Source organism: Chlamydotis macqueenii, chromosome 3 (genome assembly GCF_036417535.1).
Source record: "Chlamydotis macqueenii isolate bChlMac1 chromosome 3, bChlMac1.mat, whole genome shotgun sequence".
Lineage (NCBI taxonomy): Eukaryota > Metazoa > Chordata > Aves > Otidiformes > Otididae > Chlamydotis > Chlamydotis macqueenii.
In genome coordinates, this window is record NC_141558.1 from 15,213,178 (window position 1) to 15,225,388 (window position 12,211).

At 43.5% G+C, this 12,211-nt stretch overlaps 1 protein-coding gene across 3 annotated transcripts in view; it reads right to left on the reverse strand.

Annotated features, from left to right (window-relative positions):
• The window catches only part of LPIN1 (lipin 1), an 80,953-nt gene that overhangs the window by 46,067 nt on the left and 22,675 nt on the right, over window positions 1–12,211 (reverse strand). The window contains exon 1 of one of the 3 annotated variants that reach the window (XM_086744443.1): window positions 936–1,036. The exons of the other annotated variants lie outside the window; for them this stretch is intronic. The gene's annotated coding sequence lies outside the window, so the exon portion shown is untranslated. Of the gene's footprint in view, window positions 1–935; window positions 1,037–12,211 lie in introns of those variants that run through there. 3 annotated transcript variants of the gene reach the window in all.

Consider the following 12,211-nt stretch of genomic DNA (forward strand, 5'->3'; position numbering starts at 1 on the left):
CCACGCCAAAACAGCCTCCAGATTGTGATCCAAATCAGAAGTCAACAGATTCATCAAGGTCGATGACTTTACACGTGAAAAGAAAAATGATCTGCTAGTTAGTCTGCAACACCAATGCTGAGATCCTGTTATTAGTACAGGCCTCTCTACACAATTCCTCTTTCTGACAGAGATTACAAAAACATTGCACAATTTTGTGTCCTCCCCACTCTCCACAAGACATGTTCTCTTTTACTTTCTCTTGTTGAAGGTAGAGGAGATACAGTAATCAATAGAAAAACTAATAGCTGCTCTAGAAAGGTGGAAAAAATCACATAAAAGAAACCGCCAATATCTGAAAGTTTAGTTCCATACGTAGCACTTGCACTACTAGCCCTGCTATGCTGTTACATCCCTCTGGCCCGTTACTGCTTTCATTATTCCATCTCCGGGAAAGCACCAGCGGAGCAGCGGCACTAAGGCAGCAAGTGGCACCAGCAGTTGCCAGCCGAAGGGAGGCAAAACACCACCTCTAACGTGGAAGGCGCGGCAGCGCACGGAGCAGCGCAGGGCGGCACCAGCTCGGGCAGCTCGGCAGGAGCAGCGACCCCAACCCGCCGCCTCCCGCCGCTGGGTACCTCCCTCTGGCGACAAACCAGGACAGCATCGGAATATCCCCTTTCCTGCCAACCCCCGGCACAAAGCACTGCCAACCCCTGACCCCACAGCTCCTTGCTGTCGCTTCCAAACCCGGACTCCTCGACAAGGGAAAAGCTGGCGCTGCGAACAGCCCGCACCGGCGGGATGCCCAGGCCGGAGGGACCCACTGCCTCCAGAGCTCGGCGGGGCAAGCCTGACCTTCCCGGCCCTGCTCGGCACCGGGGAGCAGCGCTCCCCTACCTCCCCCCCGCCCCGCCCCGCCCCGCGCACCGGCAGCCCCAAGCCCCAGCACCCACCTCTGCCGCCCGCCGCCTCAGACAGGATCCGCTCGCCGCCGCCCGCCGCGGCGAGGGGAACGGGTCCCGCCCCGGAGGGAGGGACCGCAGCGTCCGGGGCCGACGCGGCGGGGCGGGCGGCGCGGGCCGGGGCTGGAGCTGTCCCTGCCTGACCCACCTCCCGCCGGGACAGCCGGGTGATGGCGCAACGGCCGCCGGGCCGGGCCCCGGGGCGGAGCGGTGGGTTGGGCGCCGCGGCCTTGCGGCGTCGCGGCGCTGAGTCAGCGCGGGGGGGCGGCGCTGGTGGTGACCCCGCTGAGGTGATCGCGGTGGGGTGATCACTCCACTGAGGTGGTGATGCGGCTGGGGTGATCCCGGTGAGGTGATCCACGTGAGGTGACCCTGCTGAGGTGACCCTGCTGAGCTGGTCAGTCCAGAGGTGGTGACCCTGCTGAGGTGATGCCAGTGAGGTGATCCCACAGTGGTGATCCCCCTGAGGTGACCTCACTGAGGTGGTGATCCCTCTTGAGGTGGTGATGCCCCTGAGATGACCCCACTGAGATGGTGCTCACAGTGAGGTGATCTCCCTGAGATAACCCCACCGAGGCGATCCTGCGGCCGACGAGCACGCTGCCGCCGTCCCACTCACCCCCGTGGGGCCCACAGCACCTCTCATGGGTCCACTGCGGAGACCAGCGGGGGCAATTTCACCACCTGCTCCTGTGGCTTGGCTGGCGGGGAGCTTCGGCAGCTCGGGGTAGTATTTTTGTTGCTTTGTTTCAACCATTGTTTCAAGCTTGAAATGATAATCACAGAAATACCTTCTTTTTTTACCAGCTCATTTCAGTCAATCTTAAAAATGTTTGACAAAGAAGGCAACGTTGTTCAAGTTTGTAGATGGGAAAATCAGAGAGTGGAAATGGGAATCTTTCAGTCCAGACTGCTGGGCAGGTCCTTGAATGGCACCAATTTAAGCCAGAGTTCCCAGAGTACAGTGCTCATGGCCATAGGAGGCACTTCTTTCAGTACTGTGTGTTTTATCGCTGTAAATAAATGCGAAGTTTTTCCTCCAAAGAGTGTTTCCCTTCCATTTAAACCATATTGTAACCACCTTTTACACTGAGTGCCTCACACAACTAAGTAGGGAATTGGATGTCCGTGATAAAAATTGACTGATAGAGGAATCTCCCAGGCTTTTTCAAGTCTGTTCACAGAAGGCAGAGCAGGGCAGTACTAAGTGCAAAACAAATGAGTAGGAAACAGAGTAACACGGAAAAAAAGAAGACAAAGAATATGCACAAAAAAAAAAGGATCAAAGTTCATTCTTTGAAGAAAAGCCTGTGAATTTTAGGCTTGAAAACATTTTTTTCAGAGCTGGATCTCGTGCTTCTACGTGTTCTAGTCCTCAAAATGTACACCCAGCTGAAGCCTGGGAAGTTCCTTGTTGAGTAATTAGCACTTAAGCCTTCCGTTTTCTGTTAACTTGCCAGTTACACTGTAAAACAATCTTAGTGCAATCTCCTCGAGGTCATCACCGGATTGCAGTCCTTCAAACTGTTTTCCTCCAGCACATCTTCCTCCTGTAGTTCTGTTAACTCTGTCTCCACATTGCCAAGTCTTTGTGCAGCACACAGCTACGACAGAACCACTGGGTGACAGGGCCTGGTTCACACTCACGGACTCGCATCCCTGCTTGTTGTTCTCCATTTCCAGTTACACAGCTACATCAACGAGTTCACCTCAGTTTTAGAACAGAAAAAGTCATTGAAGACGGTTTCTCTCCAGGCACAACAAAGAAGGCCATTAACTTAATCCCAAAGAGAGGACAGTATGCAACTGAGCCCAGAAATACCTATACTTTCATTTCCCAGGCATATTGTATCTAATCCCTTGTCAGTGGGCAGTCAGTAGGCAACGAGACGTACTGGTAAATAATCCCATCCCTGATGTAAATAGAAGCTGTGTCTGTGCCGGCTATAGATCCTGACCAGTGCTCTGCCCACTGTATTTGTGTGGAATACGATCCCGTATTGTGTTCCCTCCGAGGGGGTGGTGTTCTCCAGATGTCACTGTTCAGGACTGCTCTAACATATTGCTCCACTACAGTCTTTCACTACTATACTAAAATAAAAACATGATTGTAACATACTGAATCAAAAACACTGTCATTCCACAGCCTCAACAACACCCACCCTTCTCTGCTTCTTTCGGGAATCCAGAAGCTAGAGCCTCAGCTTTGTGTTTAGTTGTTTATCATGTCCAACCATCTGCTGCTTGATGTAAAATAACCCACAGAATAATGCTCTACATTTGTAATGGTTTCGTGTACGAGGTCATGTTTTCCTACGGAGCAGTGTAAATCTAGCCCTGATACACACAAGATGCTGTGGAAAGTGCCAAATGCTTGCACAGAAACAGTAAGCTTCCCTTAACAGCACGGAACTATCTTCATCCTGTGCTTTTATACTCTGCTGTTACTGATGGTGTGACCACGGTGCAGAGCGGCATTCCTCAGATTATTTCTCTGGAACAATTTTTGCCAACTGAGTCTGAAATCCTTACTTGTCGTGAGCCACACTTCAGCTCATAGCTGTTCTCACCAGTTATGTCTGTATAGAGAACCAAGCACATAATCTTCCGTACTATCCAAGCCTTTGCATGGTCATGGCTGTGGTTTTGGCTCAGCCCAGTGCAGAGTTTGGAGGACAGTATGGTCAGGGATGGTTCCTTACAAGTAATCTGGAGTTACCCACAGAACGAGATGGCTGAGGCAGTTTCACTGTGCGGTCAGGAGGCATGCTCTCCCCTTTCAAGAGAAGAGTCACCAGCAGTGTCATTTCCAAAACACACTCGGGAATGATGGCATTCTGAACTATTACTCTTTTCTTCCTGTAACATTTTCCCCTTGACACGTTTCTTTCTGGAGGCATTGTGTTGGGCAACACAAGCTTGCTTCCCAAGATTTTAATTAGAACTGTCCACAAACTTTTGAAGGGCATGGAAGTTTTTTCTTTTCACTGCTTTGCTGATCTGTTTGTATCTGTCCATTATTACCTAACTCTTGATTCCTGTTGCAAAGAGCTTATAGTTTAAATATTCACTCTGTGTTTGTACAGTTCTGGCAGAGTGGAGTTCTAGCCTATGATCTGGGCTCATAGTTACTATGAAAATACAAGTGAGAAGAAAGTTGAGCTGTGTAGTCCTCTGTAAATTAATAAAACTGGGTTAAAAAAAAAGTCTAGAAACACAGAAGAGTTTAATAAAACTCAAGAACAGATTCCTAGAGAGCAGTACATAAGTTCATGCGGGGGGGGGGGGGGGGGGAAGGACTTAAATTCTAGCTTAGGACACTAGATTTTCTTGGCAAGTATGTTGCCAGTGAGCAAAACAACCACTCAAACCAAAAAGTTAATTATTTAATGCAATATTAGTTATGTCTGGCATATCCCTCACTAAAACTGGAGTTCATATTCGGGCATATAGTACCTGGGTTATGAATGACTGCTATTGTTAATGCATGCACACTGTGCATGTAAAACTGATTCAGTAAATAGAAAAGTTGAGCTTTTAGCTTTTAATTTATAATGAAGTCATAAGCAAAGGCGGCTCTGGGGTCTGGCACTGATGTTCTCCATATTATTATCAAACTCAGAGTAGCTGAGGCAGTTTTATTCCAGTGTAAACATTAGAAAATAGTCAGATTCTGATTCTGTAATTACCTAATTAAAGGTCCCACTATCTTAACAAAGGAATACTACTCCTAACATAAGTAGGTATTTGTATACAGTACCTACAGTACCTATGATAATCTATGGAATTCTCTGTCTGGTTCACATTATTTTTTCCCATTCTTTTTCTTCTCCCTTCAAGTCCAATTATCTAGCACTTAATTTTGTCCTTCATTCGAAGGCACAGTGGTGCTGGATATTGTAGCATGTAAATCCTGGCATTTAATCTGCCTCTTAGTGCTTGATTTATTTGTGAACTTTTTAAAAAAAGTACAAGTAGCTGCTATTTAGTCACAGAGATTTCTAAAACATTTGGCCACCTTGACTTCAACTTGTTACCAGTTTTGTCTGTCCTGCTGGTTTGGCTCTGTCTCTATTCCTAGGATCAGCCGTTTCTGCTGTTTCAGTATCAGGTGCTTGAAGATCTCCGTAGTAAACAACTTTGAAAACAGAAATAATGCTGTCCTTGTCCAACATAACACCGTACAGGACAGGCTTTATACTTCATTCTGTATGAAACCATCTTGCTTTTGGCAGTGTGTTCAATCTGTCGCATTTAGGCAGGTGCTTCTGGCCTGCACCAGCCATCAAGTCTGCCCCGTCTGAGCTGCTTGCACTTTGCCAGCTTTAGCTTTTGGATTTTGCTTTCCATTTGGTGACAGTTCCCAAGTATTATAATTGCTGACAGTCGCACATGCTAGCCCATACACTTCTGACATAATTTCTTATCTTCCTTCTTTGCCTCACTGTTAAGAGGTCAGATGATTACATCATCCTCAGGGGGACTGTGATGTCATCAGAAGTACTATAAAGTTTAAGTCATCAATGAAGCAGGTGACAGGTGAAATAATCCTCTCAGGTTAACTGAGAGGATTATTTTGTCAAATGATCAAATGTGGGATTATAATTTTCCAGTAACTGTTGCAGCTGGAATTAGAGGCAGGGCAGGAGGCACTGGTCATGTACCAAAACGCTCATCTGTAACGATAAAGCGCTTATCAGCTCTTATGCCATCAGGGCTTGCATTGCAAAACCAACCTTGATTTTGAACCAAGTACTTTTGGACTTGGTTTTGTGACTGATATACTGTTTTTCCCTCCCTCACTGCAAATGTAGTCCCAAAAAGGGGATCTGTAATCGACGAAGTACCAGACAAGTTGGGTTTTTTTTTCCTTCAGAGGAAATATAGCAAGTTTTGGTGATGAAGGTTCTCAAAAGAGCCTTTCTTTTTCCTCTAGATTCACATCCAGCCTTGCAAAACCATGAAAACCTCAATGCTTCCTTTATATCCTAGCAGCTCTTTCCACAGTCAAAACTCAGTTCTCTGCTGCAAAATTCTTGGCTACTGAGAAGCAGAGGCATCTATTGACTGCTATGATCCAAACATGGCCAAAGCAAAAGAGTGTAGGAATATTTAAATTAGGAACAGGAGAGGCTAAATATGTCAACTCGGCTGGAGATCCTCTTGTACCAGTTCAGTCTCATCAGACAGTTATTTAGCTCCAGATCTGTAAATAACCAAGTTTAAACTCTCTAAATATAATCTTAGAAAGCTTAGAAAATTTTAAACCTTGATAAAGCAAAGCAATCACAGTGTATGAGATTAAAGATACAATAATGAAATCATCAACGTGTTCTTTCTTCAGCCAAAGCCCAGAATTCCTGCATAGGCATGTTCAAACGTAGGCCTGTACTCTGATCAGGCAAAATACATATCAATGTTTAAATGCGCACACATACAAGAAATGAGACATTATACACAACTCCATGGAAAACCCCTCCATCCTGTTTCGGACTGAAATGCTTTTCAGTCCAAAAGCTAGCTTTTCATCAGTCTAGTAAATCCATGCGTGACTAGCAAAGCTTTTGCCCAGAATACTGTTTCCAAAGCACAGCAAATCAAAAGCAAGATCATCAGCATTATTTGTTTAGAACAAAATAGTACATGCTTTGAGAACTTCAAACAAAGCCACTCTGCTTCCTAGGGTATAATCTTTTCTTTACTATTCCTGCAACTCTTACAAACTAGAATAGCAATCTTAATCCTGAAGAGGAAAAGATACTTGGAAATCGGCTCCTTCTGTGGGGAAGATTGTTGCTTTCCTCTCAGCCTCGTGTCTGCAATTTCTGCATCAGACTGCCTACCAATGCTGATTATCCTTGCAAACAGGTTCTGAAAGTTATTGCTCGGGGTTGTAAAGCAGCACATGTTGATTAGTTCACTGTATTGTTAACTCTTTACTATGCAAACTAGTCCCTCTTTCTTGTAGCCAGCAAAGATGTAACAGCTACAGCCAACTTAAGACAATAGAAAGATAAAGAGATATTCTGTATAAAGCTGCTTCTTATGGTAGGCTAAGCATCAAGTGCTCACAGAGCTCAGCTTGAAGTTCATTCTGTGACTCCACTGAGAGAGTGAAGTGTCTAATATCAGTTTTATAATAAAAGTAACAATATTTGGTGCTTCTCACTGTCACAGAGAAATTCTTCACTTCTGTGCAGACCAGGGAATAAAAGCGATTGTTCTGTGTGTGGCTCCTGGTGAGCGAAGGGGCACTTTGTCCCTTGCTTGTAGTTACAAGAAGCATGTTTACTTGGCTTTGAAGTCAGAAAATTCTGCGTTATTTCAGGTACTGTCATTTGTTCAGGCTGTCATATAAACAGAGTGAAAAGGATTTTAATCTCCCCTCAAGAAAGAGGCAGATGGAGGACTGTGAGCAGGCTGTCAGGAGGAGAGGCAGACCCTGATGGTGAACTGATGGGGAAGGCCTTGCAAGCTTTGCCCTAAAGTTCCCCTCTTCAGCCCTATTTTACTAGTTTTGTTGGAGAAAAGTGAGATAATCCAACTCTTTGCTGCCTTTTTTTTTTTTCCTGTCTCTAAGTCTCAACTTTCTTGAATATTTGAAGTGGTAGAATGTAACCAGGTTAGGGCATTTTTTTAAACATCTGTGCATATCCTTTAAAAGAGCACTTTTCCACTTTTTCCATATCAGCCTGTGCAGCAGGTGTGGATCCTGCGCCTCCGCTCAACGGGCGCCCATTTTTCCTCCGCAAGGCGTTCTGTAACAGCCAGGCAGGCCTAAGGGTGCAAGTCTGCTCCAGAGCTTTGGGCCTCAGGCCTTTCCACATGCAGGTCTTCTCATTCCTTCTTGTGTGCCAAGGTGTGAGGACACCTTAATGTGGCAGTATGGATTTCAGATCTCTCTGATCTTTAACCTCTAGACTCAGGATCAAGTGATTTGGGGGGAACAGTGAGACACTGTTTTGGGATAACCTATCTTAGAGTAATTTTCTTTGCAATTACAGTCTTGGGGGTTTTAGTGATTACGATTTATGCCGAGGACTGCACTTGTTCTGGATTTAAAGTACAGTCATCCTTTGAATGCTTGTGATAATAATCTCTTCAGGCAAACTTTGAGCTCTATGGAAAAATTATAATGTTTAAAAATATATTTGACTTAAGCAAATGATCTTTTCAGTCTTGCTTGCTGTCAGAGCTGACTTAATATTCCTGTTGTGAGCTGATTTGTTCTCAAAAATATATTGTTAATGATCAAGATTGTGTTGAAATCCTAGAAACAAGTAGAGGCACAGAATTAAATCCTGCACATGCAATCACGGGACAATAAATCATCTTTAATTTCTTGCATGAAGCCTGAGAAATTGATCAGTAAATAAGGTTGTTTACTGCAGTCTTTCTCTTTTCTAAGCAGTTCACTCTCCTGGTTTAGGCTGAAGACTTGTATCAAGCTCTCACTGGTACCTCTGTGTCAGGTGTATTAAAGCGGGAACATTGTAATTTATTTCAGTTTTGTACCTGCTATCTTTTGTAAGGACGTGCATACCTATGTGACATTATCTAAGGAATTAGCTTCACTTTTATGATTTCTACATCTAGAGGGTTAATATAATTAATAGATGTGATCAGCTTTGCAAAATCGTGAAAATATTACTTTATTTAATTGCAGTTTCATGTTCAAATTTCTATAAGTGGGTAAAATGTCCCTGCTAACTCAGTAGCAAATCCTTCCCTCAAAATATTCTTGGTGTCAAAATAAGCGTAGTCTTTCCAGAAGTGTTATAGCACTAGAATCCCTTAACATAGTAATGAATGTTATTTTAGAACTGCAATTAAACAGCATTTCATCTCCATCAGTCTAAAAATAATTATTTGGAAAACTAAACTTAGGTTTGCTGTGACAAAGAGTATATCAGCTAATTTGGATGTGGAAAATGAAGGAGGAACTGCAGTCTGTAGATTGAAAGGAAGTATTTCCTTTTTCTGACTTCTGGTGTTTTCTTGAAAGCTGAGCAAAAATTATAATTTTACTGTAATAGAAACTTTCAGGTTTTGAATATTAATATTTGAACAACCACTCTGAAAGATAAAACAATCGTAAAGTACAAAATACACAAAAGTTTTTGCAAGTGAAACACCTGTCTTAAAGGGAGAGTATTATGGCTATGTAATCTGTCCAGAAAGTATGGTGTATTTGAATGGCTCTCAAGAGGCAATGATCCATTGTAAGAAAAATCTAATTCAATGTTGAATTGAGAAAGTTGAAGCAATTTTAGTTAGTCCTGTATTAAAATACCATAAATGAATGTGTAATCAACTGTGCCTGCTGTACATGTCATTCTCTAGAACCTGCTCTTACAAAAAAAGGCAATGAGGGTCAACTCTGTGTCTGTGTATTTCTGTTCACAGTTTAAAAACAGCTTACAAGCACTTGCACAAACATACAAGAACTTATTTCAAAAATTAAATTTCAGAGCTATTTTGAGAAAATGGCTGCGTTCAAGAATTAGCACGCTGTGAAAATCATTTATCCTTGTTCCATAAATTTGGCAGAAGTATTTCTTAAAACAACCATTTTGCATAAGTCTGTGGAAATCATTTACTTCACTGAAATTAGTGAAATCCATTTCATTAGGTCTAGCATGTTCTGAGGTATAAAGCCTTTGTCCTGGTGGTCTGTATGCTTTACATATTCCATGATGCAAATCTGAGAATTCATATGCAAATCTGAGAATTCATCAGAGACTTTACCTCATTCCTGCTGCCCTCTTTACAGTTTACTGTACAGTTTATCTACGGCTGACAAATTTACATACCATGAACAGTCTCTCAAACCTAGCAACTTCTGCCCACAAAAGCAACATAAGCTTGTTTTGCTATTATTCGCACGTCAGCAGCATTGTGTTCAGCGTATCATGCGCAAAGAGAATTCCCATCCCAGTGAGTTTAGACTCTGAAAAGTATCAGGCCTGATGCTCAGTTCACACAAAGAAACATAATCCCATTCAAGCCAGTGAACTCTACATTACACAAACAAAGGGTCCTGGTCATTGTTTCAAACAGGTGGAAATTTTTTTTTTTTAAAGCAAGAGTAGGAACAGGCAAGCAGGTAGTGCTTTGTATCAAGCTCTGCCACAGTATAAGAAGAGACAAAGGCCTGGTCAGAAAATATAGAAAATCATTCTATTTAATAGAATAAAAAACAGTCATACCCACAGGTAGCTCAGAGTCATGTCAAGGTACATGTCTGCTTCTGACCTAAAATCTTCAGACACTCTGTTTTTCCCCATGCCCACCCCCACACGGCAATTTGGGCATAAACAAAAAAGCTTCCCTGTGCAGTCATCCCGGTGATATCAGATGCCCCTCCCCTGCAGCCTGAGGTGACAGCCCAGCTCATTCACCCTGTGTGTTTTGCATGTTGTTTCCATGGGGTTGGATCACACTTATTGCTCATCTACCTTGTTTGGGTCAGAAGTAATTTATCCCGTGTAGTTCTGCTTCCTGTGGCAGATTCAATTTGATAAGGTTTTCGCACTTTCTGTTTCATACTGCTAACATGGCTGTACAGACGTAGGCATAGCTTAGTGCGAACACATCTTTTGTCTGCAATATCTTTGGGATAGTGGTTTGCTAATTTCTTACAATCTCTCCTCAGTGTAGCACATTTTAAATATAGCACATCCACATTACAAAATTCTTCCTCCTCCTCTTCTTCATATATTTCTGTACTACATTATGAGAAATCTAGGACAAATAGTGTAACAATGATATACAAAAAGGAACTCAAAATTTTGCCCAGGTAATTGATTCTTCTTAAAGTATAATCTTACTGCAAGAATGCATTATCCTCAGTTCTTTCAAAGTTACAGTACAAGTTCACGTGACATGTTTTGTAACCCAGGAGATGTTTTTATAAAGTTCAGAATCTCACCTGAATGCAGATTCGAATGTTCCCCAGGATCGGAAAGGAAAGATCACATCTGTAGTATTGCTTTACATGTGTTTCTTTTTCAGATTTTATGCTGTCCTTTGCTACCTGAAGTTCCTTCCCTGTTTATTTTACTGGCATTTTGAATAACCAGGTACCTTTCCGTCTGCATAGCTCAGCTGAATTGGATGTCCAAACCCAAACCCTGCCAACAGCAAGCAATCTCACCCTCATTTCAGACTGCCTGTTTGACTTATCTACCTGTCCAGTTTACGTGACATTGCTAGTATCAAACTCATCGTAAAGGTTAGATCCTGAGTTTGTAAAAGTTGACATACCTTCATGGGAACCTTGACCTATATCTGCTAGACCCAAACTGAAAAGCCACTAGGCTCTACCAACCAGGTAGCAGACTGAGGACCTACATGCAAGTTGCCATAGACTCCTGGATCAGGAAGGTTCCTCCATAAACCACAGGGTATATCCTACACTGCATTGTGAAGGTTGCATGGAAACACCTGAGTGGGATCTACGTGAGACAGCAGTATAGCTATGCTAATATTAGACTCCACCCAGGCTAATACATCTCCTCTGAAACCTACGCGGAGCTGTACAGTGACTCCAGTGGTTCAGCTAAGCAGATGTGTCTACGTGGCACTGCTTGGTGCTGGGTAGAAATGCTGCGGTCCTACCTGTGATTTCAAACATGTCAGCCTCTAAATATTCTGCCCTACCATCACTGTAAGAGTAGGTCACTGCTGAGGAATACAGTCCAGAGTCACTTAGGAAATCATTGGCTTGTTTCCTGGATTCGCATCTTTTCCCTCCTTCTCCAATTGTTCAGCAGTGGCAGCTCTATAAGCATGGTGGGAAGTGCCATTCTCACTCTCTCATTTCTTCTCCTGAGTGGTTTTTCTATCCAGTTCATGGCTGTGTCCCAAGACTGAACCTCACAGATATGCTCTCTGCCTTCCAGGAGAGTAGCAGCAAGGGCGTCTGGGCAAGTTTTCCCTGGCTTGGGATATGTCTCGCATCTCACATTTGCCACAGGTTTGCTAATTCTGCTCTTACTGCCTAGGTCAAGTGCGCAATTTCAAAATTTTTTTGCTGTTTCTGTTCTTAACCCACTAGTACTAACCACATGTGAGAGCCACCAGTTTCACAGAGCCAGCCAACCTTTCACAGCAATAACAATACCACAGTGAACATACAGTAACACAGTGTCCAAAGGTTGACACTTGGACATGCTGTGCTGGGTACCAGAAGGTGGACAAGAATTAACCACTGCCTTGTCTTCTTTTCCCAAAGACCCACTAGTCTTCAAGCTAGGCCTGCCTTA